This window comes from Manis javanica, chromosome 7 (assembly GCF_040802235.1).
Source record: "Manis javanica isolate MJ-LG chromosome 7, MJ_LKY, whole genome shotgun sequence".
NCBI lineage: Eukaryota > Metazoa > Chordata > Mammalia > Pholidota > Manidae > Manis > Manis javanica.
The window spans coordinates 86,084,994-86,100,257 of NC_133162.1; the positions used below are offsets into that span (position 1 = coordinate 86,084,994).

Genomic DNA, 15,264 nt, shown 5'->3' on the forward strand with positions numbered 1-15,264 from the left:
GAAGAAACTAGTGGTTACCAAAGGGGAGGGGTGGAGAAAGGGATTGAGGGGTATTATGTTTAGTGTACATGGTGTGGGGGTTCACGGGGAAGACAGTGCAGCACAGAGAAGGCAAATAGTGAATCTGTGGCATCTTACTACAGTGATGGACAGTGACTGCATTGGGGTATGCATGGGGACTTGATAATATGGGTAAATTGTAACCACATTGTTTTTTCATGTGAAACCTTCATAAGAGCACATATCAACAATACCTTAATTAAAATTTTTTTAAAAAGAAAATTAATCTGCAGTGGTATGTGGGCATCAGATAAAGAAGAGTTCAGAACATGGAGTGCTACCAGGGACAAAGGAAGGAAATCAGGTGTCCTTAAGTCCAGAGGCTTAGAACCAGGTATTAGGCGACTGCAGCTGTCTTGAGTGACTGACAGTGATGGACAGATTCAGAATCCCCCTGAGGGCTTAAAACACAGATTGCAGGGCCCCATCCCCGAAGTTTCTAATTCTGTAGGGTTGGGCTGGCTGCTGAGAATTTGCATTTCCAAGTTCCTAGGCGCTGCTGCTGCTGCTGCTGCTGGTCTTGGGAACCACTCTGGAACCCCTGGCTTAGATTGATCCTCCTTTCTGTCTTTAAAATGGACACAATTCTATCTTAAAGGATACTGCAATAAGTAAGGAAGATAAAATAAGGAAGCAAGGTACGTGGAAGTGTAGATACTGATTTCCCTTACAATTGATTAACTGGGATTCACTGAGATGGGAACTGCGATAATAGGAAACGGAGGAGTCTTACCTTCCTCAACCAGTTGTAGGGTGATGTGAGGCAGGAAACAGGAGAAGTCGAATTTCGGGTGGAAATAATGAGCCCAATTTAGAGTTTGTTCATTTTCAAATGCAGTACACATTTATCTTTCTTTCTTTAAAAAAAAATGAAAGGTCAGTGCTTTGAGTATATTTACTGGCTTAGTCATTTTACCCTAGTTTAATTCTGTGCCCTACATGGGCACTTGCGAGCTCTGAAAAAAAGCTATGTGAGATGTTGGCTGCCCGCGTAGGCTTTTCTGAACCCTGTGTTTGTATTCTTGGAGTCCGCAAAGGTGTGTATTTGTCTGGGGGCAAAGGCAATAGGGATCAGAGACTAGTAATCATTGTGTCGTTTACGGCAAGGAATGGCTGCTGATGGTGGATGAGGACAGCAAATAGAGATTTTCAAGAAATATTTCCTAATTGTCAGCCATGATTTTATGCTTTTAAAAAGGAATTAATATTGGCTTCCTTTCCTACCAATCTTGTTAACACTGCTTGAATTATTTTTGTGGCTTCTCTATTGCAAACGTCTTGTTATTATTTTACCAGGAGTTAGGAAATGGACAGCTGTTTTCTTTCCTAAAGTTGGAAGACTATAATAATGAAAAGGCTTTACATATCTCTATCGCAAAACGCTTACAGTTCGAACGGAACAGGACTCGTTTCCCCGCCGCCCCGGGTCCTGCTCGCCACCATCGTGGGCACGCGGCCCGCCTCCCGTCGCGCCGAGAGGCGGGCGCTCGCTCCCACAGCGCCAAGCTAGCCTGGCGGTACCTCCCTTTCCCGTCCCTCAGCAACGAACGGCAGCGGGAACATTCACCCAGGAGTGGAGACAATGTCCTGGGCCTTCCTACGGGTATTAAGCATTTCTCCCCTCGCTGCCCCTTCGTGGGAGGAGGGGGCGTTTAGATATCCTTCGGTGATGGATGGGAACTGGCTGCGCCCAGCCTGGCTTGTCCCTGGAACTAAGCCCCAGGCAACCGAGAGGAAACTGGCGGTTCAGGTCGCGGCGCCCCGCGGGACGCGGGCCCAGGACCCCTACATCCGCCCCCTCTTCACTGCCCCGGAGACCCCGGACGAAGCGCGCTCCAGGCGGAGGCGGTGCCGCGCGGCGCAGGGCCGGGGATTGGAGGCGGGGGCGAGGGAGGGCGCGGAGCCCCGTTGCGGGAGCCCCAGTGACGCACCAGTGACGTCGGTGGCTGCGGGCGGGATTTCCCGGCCCCTCCCGAGCGCCCGGCGACACCCTGTGGCCAAGTGGGTGCGGCCACGTGGACAGAAGGGGGCGGGGAGCGGGGTCACGCACTCTGCGCCCCGCGGGTCCCGGACGCGCTCCGGGCACCCAGCACTGGACGCTGAGCGCACAAGTACGTGGCGTCGGGGCGTCCCGGCTCTCAGACGTGGCACGGCTCGGCAGCCTGCTCCCCGCCCCGGTCCAGCACCAAGTGGTCTGTCCGGCCCCGGCGGCACGGGCGCACTCCTCACCGCCAGCCCGAGAGCGCCTTGCCGCGGGAGCAGGACGCGGAGCCAGACCCTGTGCCGCCCGCGCCGCGCCGGGTGAGGAGCGATGCTGTTCGGCCTGACCGGCCCCCGCATGCGCCTCCCTGTAGACAAAGCCCGCGCGTAAGCGGCGCCCTCGGCCCGCGCCCCGCTCGGGTAAGTGGTCGCCCCGCCGGCCGGTCCGGCCCCGGCGTGTCTGGGCGGAAAGAGCGGCACACCCCTCGCTCCGGGTAGCTCGGGGCCAGCCAGGAACAAAAGGAATAGTCGGGCGGGAAAGTCTGCGGAGCTGGAGAGGCGGTTCTGGCTCGTGTGTGGCCCTACGGTTGGCAGTGGAGGCTCCGAAACAAGTCTTCGCGGTGATCTTGGCCGTCCGCGGCGAGCCCGGCCTTCGCGGTTGCCTCCCAGGGTGGCGGCGGCGGCCGGGCGCTGGCAGGTGAGGGGCTCCTCCAACCCAGGAGCCTCCACCGAGCCCTTGGGAAGCCTGGGGGCAGGTTTGGGCAGGCAGCTCGGCACGCGGAGGGGATCTCCTGGTGGACGGGGTCGCCCGACTTCTCCCTTAAGGCGAGGAGAGGCTCCTGGGGACCCCTATTCCACATATAGGTCGCCGAGCGCTTCCCCCAGCAGGACTGTAATGGAAAGGATGGGGAGGCTAGTTGGTGGTTGTATTTGTGGAAATGTTTTTGGCGAGTCCCTGAAGAAGCCCTCTTGACTGCCCAACACCCCTAGACATTTGACTCCGGAGTGGTTCCGGTGGAGACAGAAGACGACAAGGCGAGGGTTTGTTCCCTCCCTTATGGCGTCTGTCCCCGAGGGTGGTGCTGAAATGGGCTGCGCTCGCAGTGCGCGCCCCCAGCGGTACGGTGCGGGGCAAGGGGGAACTTTGGTTTAATTTTTTAATTGCCTTAGAAATAATAAGGGACAGGTGAGGTGGGAGACAGAGGTGTGGCTGGAGAAGTCTTCCTATTTGGGGAGATTTGCTTGTTTTAGTGTATTTGGGGCTAGGATGTTAGGAAACTCAAAAATGTTAAAAGTTTGATCAAGTGATGAAGTGGATCTTGGACACCGGGTTCCCCACCCTCTCCCAACCCCCACCGCTGCCTGTTCCCTTCCCTTTCCGTTGCCTCCTGGGACTGTGAAAGGCTGGCACAGGGCGGGCCCTTCGGAAGAGCAAAAGGCCTCCCGGGCAGCAATAGTGTTGCCCATGAAAACGTGTCAGTTGTATCATCTGTTGGCAAGTCCTCACTGTGATCTTTCCTTCCCACAGCGGGACAGGAAGATCCAGTGGCAAACGCTGCAGAGCAGCAGCTAGGGGACTTGGGCTCTGTAGCTGGTTCTTGATTTTTGGGGGGAAATCCTTAGGATTTGGGCCTGTTGCGGGGGAAGGGAGGCATGCCGCCATCTGATATGGCCCTGTTCCCTGAAAGAGGCTACTGTGGGAGCAACTGAGATGATAAATCGAAAGCCATTTTACATCTTGAGGGAGAAGACCCCATACAGATAAACTATGAATTATTTATTGAAGTGTGGAGTTGTCACAGTTATCAGTCATAATAAGAAATGGACATAGCTCTTAATAAATAGTAGGTGTTAATGTAAATAACAAGGGTGATTGAGATGCTTTCCTAGTTAATCACTGAGGGGTTATTAGGCTGAAACGACTATTTAGGACAATCGGCCTCCTATTTGCTCTTCCACCCACACATGGCTCCAATCTTGTGAAATAAAATTGCCCAAAGGAAGATAGTGGACGATGTCTGGTCAGCTGAGAAATAGCACAGCAAAAGGGTCATTCCCAGTAGTTCCATGATTGACTAGGCAGTCGCCTTTGACGTTTCTTACACAAGTCAGTAGTGGAAAAAACAGGAAAAAGCTTGTCCCATATTCGTTTTTAAAGCCAAAATGACAGTCCCTGAAGCGCTCCCCCTACAGATATCAGCACATTCTTTGAAATGGTAGAACATCAGGTGAAAACCCAAGTGCTCTCATTCCTCAGGTCCCTTGGGGAAGCAGGTGCTCAGGAGGATGGGGTGAGGATTCAGGAATGGACACACACACACACACACACACTCTCTCTCTCTCTCTCTCTCTCTCTCTCTCTCTCTACTGCTTATCATGGAGGGCAGCCAAACGGCTGAGACTGAAGTCTACAAAACAAATAACTCTCATTTATTTATAGTCACATCTCACTATCACATTTTTCTTCTACTTGAAGAAGAGAGAATACCTAATAATGTACTACATATTCGTAGATTACCTTTTTCTTTACGAAATTTTGAAACAGTGTCTTAAAATATCACCTGATTTGTTCTCAGGACACTTTTATGAGTATATTTTTATCTAATTTTGCAGACCTTCTTTTATTTGGTATTTTTATTCACTCGAGGCATACTCAGACATAAAGAGACTTATTATTCAGGTAGAGATTTTTTGTTGAGTTTTCTTGAACCAGAAACTGATATTTAACTTCTTTACTACAGAAATATCCTTTTAACAGTAGCCAGCAAGGTATTTTAGTTGATAATTGGAGAAACTAAATGAGTATCAGAAAAGAAAACCAGGGAGGGCAATTATAGTATAAAAAATAGCATAATACTACTGAAAGGTTAAGCTAGCTGCTTAAAACCATATGAAGAATAAACCAAAATATTTCCAATAAATTATCAGAATTAAAAACAAATGCAAATGAAATTTTCACATCAGGAAGGACGTAGAGGCAAGAAATCCTCTGAAAGGAAAAATTACTGCAGAGAAAATAACGGGTACTTAAAAAGACATCAATTTGGTAAGCTAGCTGGCGCATTCCGAATCCCTTTGTCAGGGAGCTTTCGTTAGGTCAGATGGCAGCTGCTGTGCAGTTTTCCTGGTGGAACTCAGAACACAAAATGGGAGGTCTTGTGTAGACAGGGGTGGGTGGGTGTATTGAAGATAGGGTGCTTGTGGGATGGGCTCTGGGTGGCTGAGAAGTGAGGACGTATATGTAGTTGTGGAGAAGCTTTTCGTCCCAGAGGGCCTGAGGCTCCCGGGTAGTAGTAGACAAGTCACCATGGGCCCACCCCAGCAGGACCCGACAGGAGGGAGCCCAGGTTGGTGGGCAGCAGCAGGAAGGGTGGGCCACCCTTCACCTTGTGCATAATGTGGATGATCTCATTCAAGCCTCACTCCATTACCTCAAGGTTTGTCTTAAGCAAACATAACAGTGACTGCTAGTGTCCCTTCTGGCCAGAAGTGCTGTGGCGAGGTGCGTGGTCATGACATTTTTAATCAAGGAAAAGCATATACAAATGGGACATGAGAGAGTGAAACGTGGAAGAGAAGAAATTGAGAAGTGTGCACAGCCCCACACCGGGAATGCTTAGGTGCCCCTTTCCCAAAGGCGAGGACTCATTCCTCTCTCTCTCAGATTCCTCAAACCATTTCTCCCAGGGTGTCTGGGGTAGTTGCTTCTAGTGGGACGTGTGCTGTGAGACTGAGGAAGAAGAAATGCTTGAAGCATCTGGCTGTGGCCTATGTCGGGTCTCCCGCTGAGGACTGCATGCAGGGCACGGAGACACAGCCTTGAGCCACTCCCTGGCACTAACTGCAATTCTCTGCCCTTCTCTGTCTCAATGCTTCCTCCTGGTGGTGGTGTCTAACTTAGAGCTGCCAGGCCTTCTCTTCTACCCCCTCCCCAGGTTCACTGTGGAAACCAGGCAGGGCAATAGCAATAGGAAGAAGGGAAACATTTTAAACTGTTCAGAAGCCTCTCGTTAGAACACATTTACAACAGTAGGAAAAGGTGTTAACTTGAAAAATCAATGTGCTTCCTGAGACCCTCACAGTCTGAGTCTTTGGTGCTGGAGGACCTGCTTCTTATCTACGGGACCCACTATCACAGTGGCCTCTACCTTCCTATATTTCCTTATCTGTATGAGGGTCCAGGCATACCCAAGAGCTGGTGTCTGCTTCTGGAGTGGTTTTCCAGCCTAATTTGGGGAGGCACGTGCCCTGTCCAGTTGCTCTGGGGTACCTACACTGCACACCCTTGATAGAAACTGCAGAGGAGGAAAGAAACTTTTCCTCTATCCTCTTCGTTTTAGTAGCCAGGGCCTGTGAATTAAACTGACAACAGGAGAGATTAACAGGAGAAAAGTTTTATCATACAGGTGCATAGGAGCTTCACAAGAAAAAAAAAAACAAGAAGTCGTTAGGCTTGAGAGCTGAGGTACCATTTTAACAAAGGGAGATCAGTTGGGGGAAAGTGACAAGAAAAAGGAAAGGGACAGGAAGTTGTAGGCAGGTAAATCTGTAGGGAAAACTAATGGTAGATAAGGGATATTCTGGTAAGGTTTGTTTGTACAGACCCATATTGGTGCCAACTATCTCTCCAGTGATAATGGTGTTTTTCCTCCTCCTGGAATGGGGATCAGAGGGGAAGCAACTTCCCAAAGGCGAATTTATACTCTGCTTTTAGGCAGAAAGGGAGAGGCCAGAGAGTTCCTCCCAGGTCTGCTGTTTCCTAATTGCCTTCAGCTCAAAATAATCTATATGCCAAAGTGGCATATTCTAGGGTGGTGTGTTCTGATCTCTGTCAAAATTTCAATCTTTCCTCAGCAAAGTCTGGAGCCCAAAGTCTGTGGCAGGTGAATCCATCATGAGTGATCTTTGCTTGGCTTAAGTTTCTGTTCATGAATCTTGGGAAAATTATTTTCCCTGTGCCCCAGTTAACTCCACTTAAAACCCAGGAGCTCCACTGATCTATAGATGCTTATTTACCCCTGACCCCAACACTTGTGGGGCCACATGGTCAAAGGAAGTCTCCATCCTAGTTAAGCAAGACAGATGACATAAGTGTGTAAGTGTATGTACAATGGTATGTATAGGGGAAGCAGATGTTACAGGGGTGTAAACACAGGCCTCTGGACTGTTAAGGGCAGTGGTGGGAATGGAGTATGTCCCAGAAGGGATGATGATGGAACCTGAGTAGAGAATCTCAAAGTATTGAGCAAAGGGAAATGGACAGTGATGGCAGCTGCCGAATTCTTCCTGGAGCAAAGTAAAGTATAGATCCATAAATTGGCCTTTATGAGATCATGCACTCTTTTCCTCAGCTTAATTATATGTAATAGGGGCAAAGTCCCTGGAGCCTTCTGCTTACCTGGACCGTCTGGGTAGCTGGGCAGACCCCGCTGTGGACCCCACCATCTTATCCCTGTCTGAGGGGCTTTGCCTCATTGCCTGTCATCTGGAGTTTGGTGTATCAGCACCATTTTTTTACACATGTACACTTAAGTGTACAAGTGTACATACCCTTATACACTTAAGTCATCTGTCTTCCTTAACTAGGATGGAGACTTCCCTTGACCATGTGGCCCCACAGGTGTTGGGGTCAGGGGTAAATAAGCATCTATAGATTAGTGGAGCTCCTGGGTTTTAAGTGGAGTTAACTGGGGCACAGGGAAAATAATTTTCCCAAGATTCATGAACAGAAACTTAAGGCAATGTAATTAATCTTATAGAATTGCATCTTACTGGCTCTTTTCCCCAGCCCTGTTGTGCTTGCCCTGTGTACATTGCAGTGAGAGTGCTCACAGCCACCACTGTGGTGTGTCTTCCACCTTCTCAGAACTGTTAAGAAAGGATTGAACAAAAGCACAGTGTCCCCCATCGGAGGGACCAGTCCCAATGCCCCCAGGTTTCTTGTGCTCTCTGATTGGTCTTATTACTCCAAACTCTCCAATTCTCTCCAAATCCTTTCCTTGTGCTAGAATTTGTTATAGTAAATAGCATCTGAAATAAGTCAATCATTGGCCTGAACCCAGACACATTTTTATTAAACAGAAATTTTCTTCTTCTTCATTGTGGGGTAGTCCTCACAGAGTTCTGCCAGTCGTCCCTGTGACCAGACTTCCTCTGGTTTTCCTGTGCGTTACTGCTGCAGCCCACGTTCAACTTAATCGTGAAACACCATGGAAGGACTTCTTCAATGCATGTATTTTGTGGAAAGCAATAGATGTGTTCCTAATAGACTCTCTGTAAACCAAATATGTCTGAGATATTCATTTACTGACCATGTGATGAGCACCTGCAATGTGCACCAGGTAGTTGAGGCACTGATGATTCAGAGATGAGTAGTACATTGTCATACCCTTCACAGAGCTCATCATTTGGAAGGAAGTGTGTGGAAACATCTCACCTACCCCCAGGTTAATGCTCTGACAGACACATTTAACATGTTGAGGGAGCAATAACAGGCACATTAATTTTTCCAGTAAGGTGCAGAAGGGGCCTGGCAAAGGGAGGTCAGGTCCTAAACTAGCCAAGAAAAGCTGAGTGAGATTTTTTAGTCCAGACAAAGGAGAAAAGGCTTTCTGAGCCATGCAGAGGTGCCTAAGTGCAGGGAGAGAGCAGAAAGGTGGCCTGGAGCCAGGTTGTAAAGACTGCTCCCTGACTAATGGGGATCCAGGGAAGTTGCAGGATAGAGCAGGTCCCAGCCTTGGCCCACTGGCTGCACTGCCTGTGTGAGGCCAGTCAGAGGAATGGGGCAGGAGAGGGAGGGCAGATGGGAGGAGCTGCAGCTGTGCCTACAGGGCTCAGGCTTTGCCTTGCAGGCTTTGCTATCTGACCAGAAATAGAGGGGAAGGGTGACGCTGGTGCCTGGGGATCCAGGTTCTCTAATTTGGGCCTCGAAGGAGAGGATAGCATGACCGGGTTTAGTGAATGGAAGGGGAGGAGCAACATGGGCAGGAGAGAGTGTAGGACTTGCCAGGTGGGGAGATGCCATCCAGGTGGAGGCCAAGTCTGGCTGGAGGAGTGGCCAAAGAGTTGCCGGTGCCCACGTAAAGCCTTGCAGCCGGTGAGATGCCTGGGGTCCACGGCACAGTGAACAACCTTGGGAGTCCTCAAAGAACAGATATGAAGCTTGGGGCAAAACAAATTATTCTGCAAAATGCATACACTTGCTAATGCAGGTTTCATGAATTGAAGCCCCTTAAAAGCTCCCCCTGCCCGGCAGTCCCTGAGGCTGTTGGCCCTCCAGTCTCAGTGAAGAATGGGCAACTGGCCCACCCCCACACTCCCTGGGTGACTCATGCTTCTGTGTCCAGGTAGTCCCAGCTCTGTCTCTCATCTACAGTTCCTTTGTCCCCCTAACGCTCACAGATTTTATCTGATGCCAGACCATCAGAGAGACTATCTGATTCCCAGACCATCTCTCACTGAGTGTGGACATCAGGGATTATTAGTTTATTAGTTTCTGTGAGAGCGTGTCTCTATCCAAGGGTGAGTTTTTGATTTGTTGTTCTTAAACCTCCTCTTCACCCTCTACCTGCCCCTAAGCTCTGGTGGCCTGAGGAGGGAAGCCTGGGCCCCAGCCCTGTTTCATGGTAACCATGGCAACCCCCACACATGGCCCAGAGCCTCAGGCCGCTGGGCCTCCCTGGCTTCTCCCCACCCTGCCTGCTTCCTGGCCCCCTGCTGTTGGCCATGGTGGACACCTGTTTTTTCTCACGGTTCCTCACTGTGTCTGTTCTGCTGATTTATCTCACTGTACCTTCTAAGTGCTCGGGATACAATGAACAAAAAGCAGACAGCAGAGGGAAAAATAAAATCCCTGTGCTCATGCTCATAGGTTCACACTGCAATAGAGGGATCAGGCCCATAATAATAGGCCAGAAAATCAAAAGTAATTGAAACAAGTCAATAAATAAGCATCCTAAAATGTAATCAGTGCTTGGGAGAAAAGTGAAACGCAGAAGGGAGTGGCAGATTTGGCACACTGCTCCTGGGAGACTTACTCTGTGGGTCCAAGATTACAGTGACTATGGAAATGAACACGTCTCAAACGTGTGGAGCCAGGAGAAACAGAAGCAGGCGAAATCGTGCCGGACCCACAGATGATCTATGCTCAGCTGCCTTCCTTGATGGAACAGGACTCCATTCCCACTCAGTGGCCTCTCTCCACACTCCAGCGCACCAGGGATCTACTTTTCCCAAAAGGAGCACGTGGTAATGCAATCAGGACAGAGGAAGAAAAAGCAAAATATCTCACAGGGCATAGATGTCTCTCACTCCCAATTCAGAGGGTGGGCTGATGGGTTGAGTGGCTTCCCAGGCCCCAGGCAGAGGCCAAGAGGACATAGAGCCCTGATCGAAGGTGTTTGACCCATCCCAAGGAGTGCTCCTGAGGCCCTGGACCAGAGACTCACCATCTTGAGGCTCTGGAGCCAGCTAGAGGGCTGCCTTCCTTCCCGTCCATCTGCTGTGTACCTGGGGTTAAGAGGCAGCTGGGGAGAGACAGTTCTGGATACTCTTGAAGTAGGATCGGGGGGTTCACGCTAAGTTTCCTTGGATGGTGGGCGGTACTGGCTGTTCTTCCACTTTCACACCCCTGTTTTGGGCACTGTTTGTTTGTAACACAGTCTGTCTGGACAGTTGAGGGTGGATCTATCAGTGGCTTGCAAATCTGCTGCATAGCAGAATTACTTTGGGTGGTTCTCAAAACTACTGCTTCTTAGCTCAGCCCTGCTCATTCTGACTCAGTGAGTCTGGGCCAGAGCCTGGGAAGCTATGTTTTGAGTTTTACAAACCACTGAGCCAGGTGATTTCTGTGGGTCCTTACTGAGAACCCCCAAACTGCCTAAGCATCCCTGGGTCCTGTTTCCTATGCCAGCCTCTCCCGCCCCACTTGGAGCTGTGAGACTGTGACTCCCAACAGTCACCATGTGGCTGAAACACCTGTAGGAGCCCAGGTGTCCTTTCCAGGCTGAACACATGGGTCTGTCTACCCCTGCTTTTCATGAGAGGGGCGCCTCAATGAGGAGACCAACTGTGCACCCTGTAGAACTGCCTCTGCACAGAGCATGATGACCCCATACAGACTTCCCTCCCCAGCCTCTCTGCTGTGGGGGCCGTGCTGTGCACCTCTGGGCACCCCACAGGTGCAGGAACCCACATTCACCCTGATTGCTGAGGGGTTGGAAAGGACCATTAGTCACTGGTGAGACATGTGGCTGCTACTGCATGCCATGTGTGGGGGCAGGAACGCAGAGATGAGTAAAAGGGGAATCAGCTCTTGAGGAATCCACAGTCTAGTAAGGAAGATAGATGATAGTAACATGACACAGAATTAAAAGCAAGTACCACTTGAACACAGGATACCAAGCCAAGCCTAGGTCAGGGAGGGCTTTCAGAAGGACATCTCAGGGCTTGTCTAGATGAGAGCGTTGGGTCAGAGCCAGTGAGTGGCTAAGGCTTTCCAGACGGAGAGCTTCTGCTTGAACAAATAATAATAGTACTACCTATATGTAAATAATACCTATATTAATTCCTAAATATACCTGCCTATATTAGAAATAACCTACCTATATGACAGATGGTAACCACTCAATAAATGTTAGCTATTATTATTATTTAATAATAATAGGCCAATTGTAATATATAATTTATATTACATGTAACATTTCTAATAATAATAGCAAATGTTTATTGAGCTTACTACTTGCTAGGTTCTTAACGTCTTGTGTTTAGTATTATTCTACAACTATTGTTGTAGCAAAAAACAATGCACAACCTCCCCAAAGATGGTCACACACTAATACCTAGAATTTGTGAATATTACCTTACAGAGCAGCAGAAATTTTGTAGATGTGATTAAATGAAGATTCTTGAGATGAGGAGATAATCCTGGATTACTGGGTGGGCCCACTGGCCTCCCAAGTGCCCTATAAGAGGGAGGCAGAAGGTCAGAGAGGTTGGAAGATGATACACTGCTAGCTTTGAAGATAGATGCAGGGCCCCAAGCAAGGAATGCAGGTGGCCACCAGAAGATGGGCAAAGCGAGGCAACAGATTCTTCACCAGTAGCCTTATTGACACAGTGGATTTCTGAATGCCAAAACTATAAAAGAATTTGTGGTGTTTTAAGCCATAAGTGTGTGGGAATTTGTTGTGGCACCAATAGGAAGCTAATACAGCTATCACTCTTCCCATTTTGCAGCTGAAGAAAGTGAGAGTTAAGTAATTTTCCCAAAGGTTGCATCAAGAGTAAGGGGCAGGGTACAATTCAGCTTTCTGGCTGCAGCCCCTGCTCCTGCCCGCTCTGGTCTCTTGCGTACTTGGCAGGAATTACAAAGCAGCAGTTCAGGGCTGGAGCTTGGGAAGACTGGAAGCATCAGAAGATGAGCCCAGCAAGGTGGGCAGGCAGGAACCGAGGTCCTAGGGGCCCTTCTGGAATGAGCGGAGGAGGCAGCCTTTGCGGCCTGTTTCCTTTGCTTGTTTTTGGAGGTCTGCTGAAGTCCATGCCAGACTGTGCATGCTCACCAGGGGCAGAGGACAGCGCCCCAATTCCTGCTTACCCAGCTCTACCTGGTGCCAGGTGCAGACTGAGCAGTTTGCTAATACAAGCCTCTGCCTTTTCCCCATTGTCAGATGGTTTTAAAGCACCTCCCTGGCTGGGTAGCTAAGGAGAGTCTGGTTAAGTGCATCATCCTCATGCATTAAAAATAATCCCATCTTCAAACATCTGTTTCTACCTCATAATTCCTTTATTCATTCTAATGCTTTTGCTTTTAATATAAAACATACCCCATCCCTCAGTCTTTCACTGCAGTAAGTGGTCTGAGGAATTTTGAGGCAGTGTTAAGTTTTTTTTCTAATGTTACCCAATAAATATTACCTGAAACCACTACTCCAGATGTCTGCTTAATTACATTCCATGTATTTTACAGTCTGTGCTTATGTTTTCAAAGGAGCAATAGCTAAAATTTTATTAGCATTTCATAGTTTGCTAAAAGCATTCCCATACCCTGTCCACTTGATCTTTTCAGAAATGCTATGAGACAGGACTTACTGTGCTCATTCTTGAATGAGAAGCTAAAGCTCAAAGAAGTATAATTTGGCCGAGGAACACAGCAGAGCCAGGATGGTGACTCAGAGCTTCCACACTTACTTTGTTGCATTATATTGCCTCTTAGGGGGAGAAAATGACCCAAAATGCCCTTACAAGAAAATAGGGTACCAGATGCCTTGTCAGATGTGCCCTTCCCAAGTGCAGAAGAAGCTGGGGCATCCACACAACACCACCTCTCTGTGTGTCCAGGACCCCCACTGGAGGGGTGCATGAGATCCCAGGGTCTTTGGCAGAAGAGTGTCATGTGGGGTAGTTAGGGTGGGGCTCACTGACACCTCACGGCACAGGCAGATGTCCTGTGGAGGGCCCACAGTGACCAGAGGATCAGCTGGTGGGAGGCTCTTACGGAACATGGCTTCAGCAGCTGAAGTAAAACGGCCCTGAATGGACACAAGCTGCCATAGGCATGGGCTCCTGTGGGAAGAAGACAGAGGGTGCAGGCCTGCTTCTCAGTGCTAACTGTTCTTCCTATGCTTGGGACCCCAGGCCCCTGGGTTATCCTGTCCTGCTTGCTGCCCCTTTCTCAACACAGCTGACCTCAGCACAGGTCAGTCCTGGCCTTTCTCTCTTCTCTTTCTAGGAGCCTGTGCAGTCCTCCTTCCCTTCCTCAGAAACTTTGGCATCCAAAACTTATCCCTGAGGAGGGATTTCAGAACTTACTTTGAAAGTAAAAAGCAAAATACTTCTCTCCTTTTCTATTCCTGCTTTAATAACCCTAGTTCCTCTGAGGCAATGTGAGTGCTTCTGGCTGACTAAAGAATGGTTAGGTAAAAGGAAGCACAGAGAGAAAGCACAGACTGGGAAGTCAGGAGAGTCTCTCTCCACGTCTAGAGAGGCAGTTTCTCCCTGAGCTGGGCTCACCTGCTCAGTGAAGGGAAGGACCCTCCTAGTCCACCGTGTGCAGGTAAAAAGGAGCTTCCCTGGCTGTTACCGGGTGCCTTGGGCAGTGTGGTGGCACTAGAATTAATTAAAGGAGGTTAATTACCTCCCTCTTCCATCCTTCAGCTTCGTGAAGGTGGGGAGCGAGTTCCTGAGAGTCTGTGAATCTGGGTCCACACCAGGAACCCCATGTAGACTGAATACAGGATGCCCTGTGTCTGTATACTGCTGATTTGCAAGTGTGCCTAGACTTTGGGATTAATAGATATGAAAAGTATAGCCACAAGGGAGGTGGCATTGTTGTTTTTTGGGGTTTTTTTGCATCATTAATGTGCAATTACATGAGCAACATTATGGTTACTAGACTTTCCCATCATCAAGTCCCCCCAACATACCCCATTACGGTCACTGTCCATCAGTGTAGTAAGATGCTATAGAAACACTACTTGTATTCTCTGTCTTGTACAGCCCTCCCAATGCCCCTCCTACATTATGTCTGCTAAAAGTAATGCCCCCTTTTTTCCCCTTATCCCTTCCTTCCCACCCATCCTCCCCAGTCACTTTCCCTTTGGTAACTGTTAGTCCATTCTTGGGTTCTGTGAGTCTGCTGCTGTTTTTCTCCTTCACTTTTTCTTTGTCTTACACTCCACAGATGAGTAAAATCATTTGATACTTGTTTTTTTCTACCTGGCTTATTTCACTGAGCATAGTACCCTCTAGCTCCATCCATGTTGTTACAAGTGGTAGGATTTGTTTTCTTCTTATGGCTGAATAATATTCCATTGTGTGTATGTACCACATCTTCTTTATCCATTCACCTACTGATGGACACTTAGGTTGCTTCCATTTCTTGGCTATTGTAAATAGTGCTGCGATAAACATAGGGGTGCATCTGTCTTTTTCAAACTGGGCTGCTACATTCTTAGGATAAATTCCTAGGAGTGGAATTCCTGGGTCAAATGGTATTTCTACTTTTAGTTTTTTGAGGAACCTCCATACTGCTTTCCACAATGGTTGAACTAATTTACATTCCCACCAGCAGTGTGGGAGGGTTCCCCTTCTTCCACATCCTTGCCAACACTTGTTGTTTGTCTTTTGGATGGTGGCTATCCTTACTGGTGTGAGGTGCTATCTCATTGTATTTTAATTTGCATTTCTCTGATGATTAGAGATGTGGAGCACCTTTTCATGTGTCTG

General features: G+C 48.7%; 1 protein-coding gene across 3 annotated transcripts in view; it reads left to right on the forward strand.

Moving 5' to 3' along the window:
- Positions 1-1,557: 1,557 nt before the first annotated feature.
- Positions 1,558-15,264, forward strand: part of GNG4 (G protein subunit gamma 4) — a 103,991-nt gene continuing 90,284 nt past the window's right edge. For 2 of the 3 annotated variants that reach the window (XM_037007315.2, XM_073241267.1), the window contains exon 1: positions 2,051-2,460. The gene's annotated coding sequence lies outside the window, so the exon portion shown is untranslated. Of the gene's footprint in view, positions 1,664-2,050; positions 2,461-15,264 lie in introns of those variants that run through there. The other variant, XM_037007316.2, reaches the window with a different exon arrangement.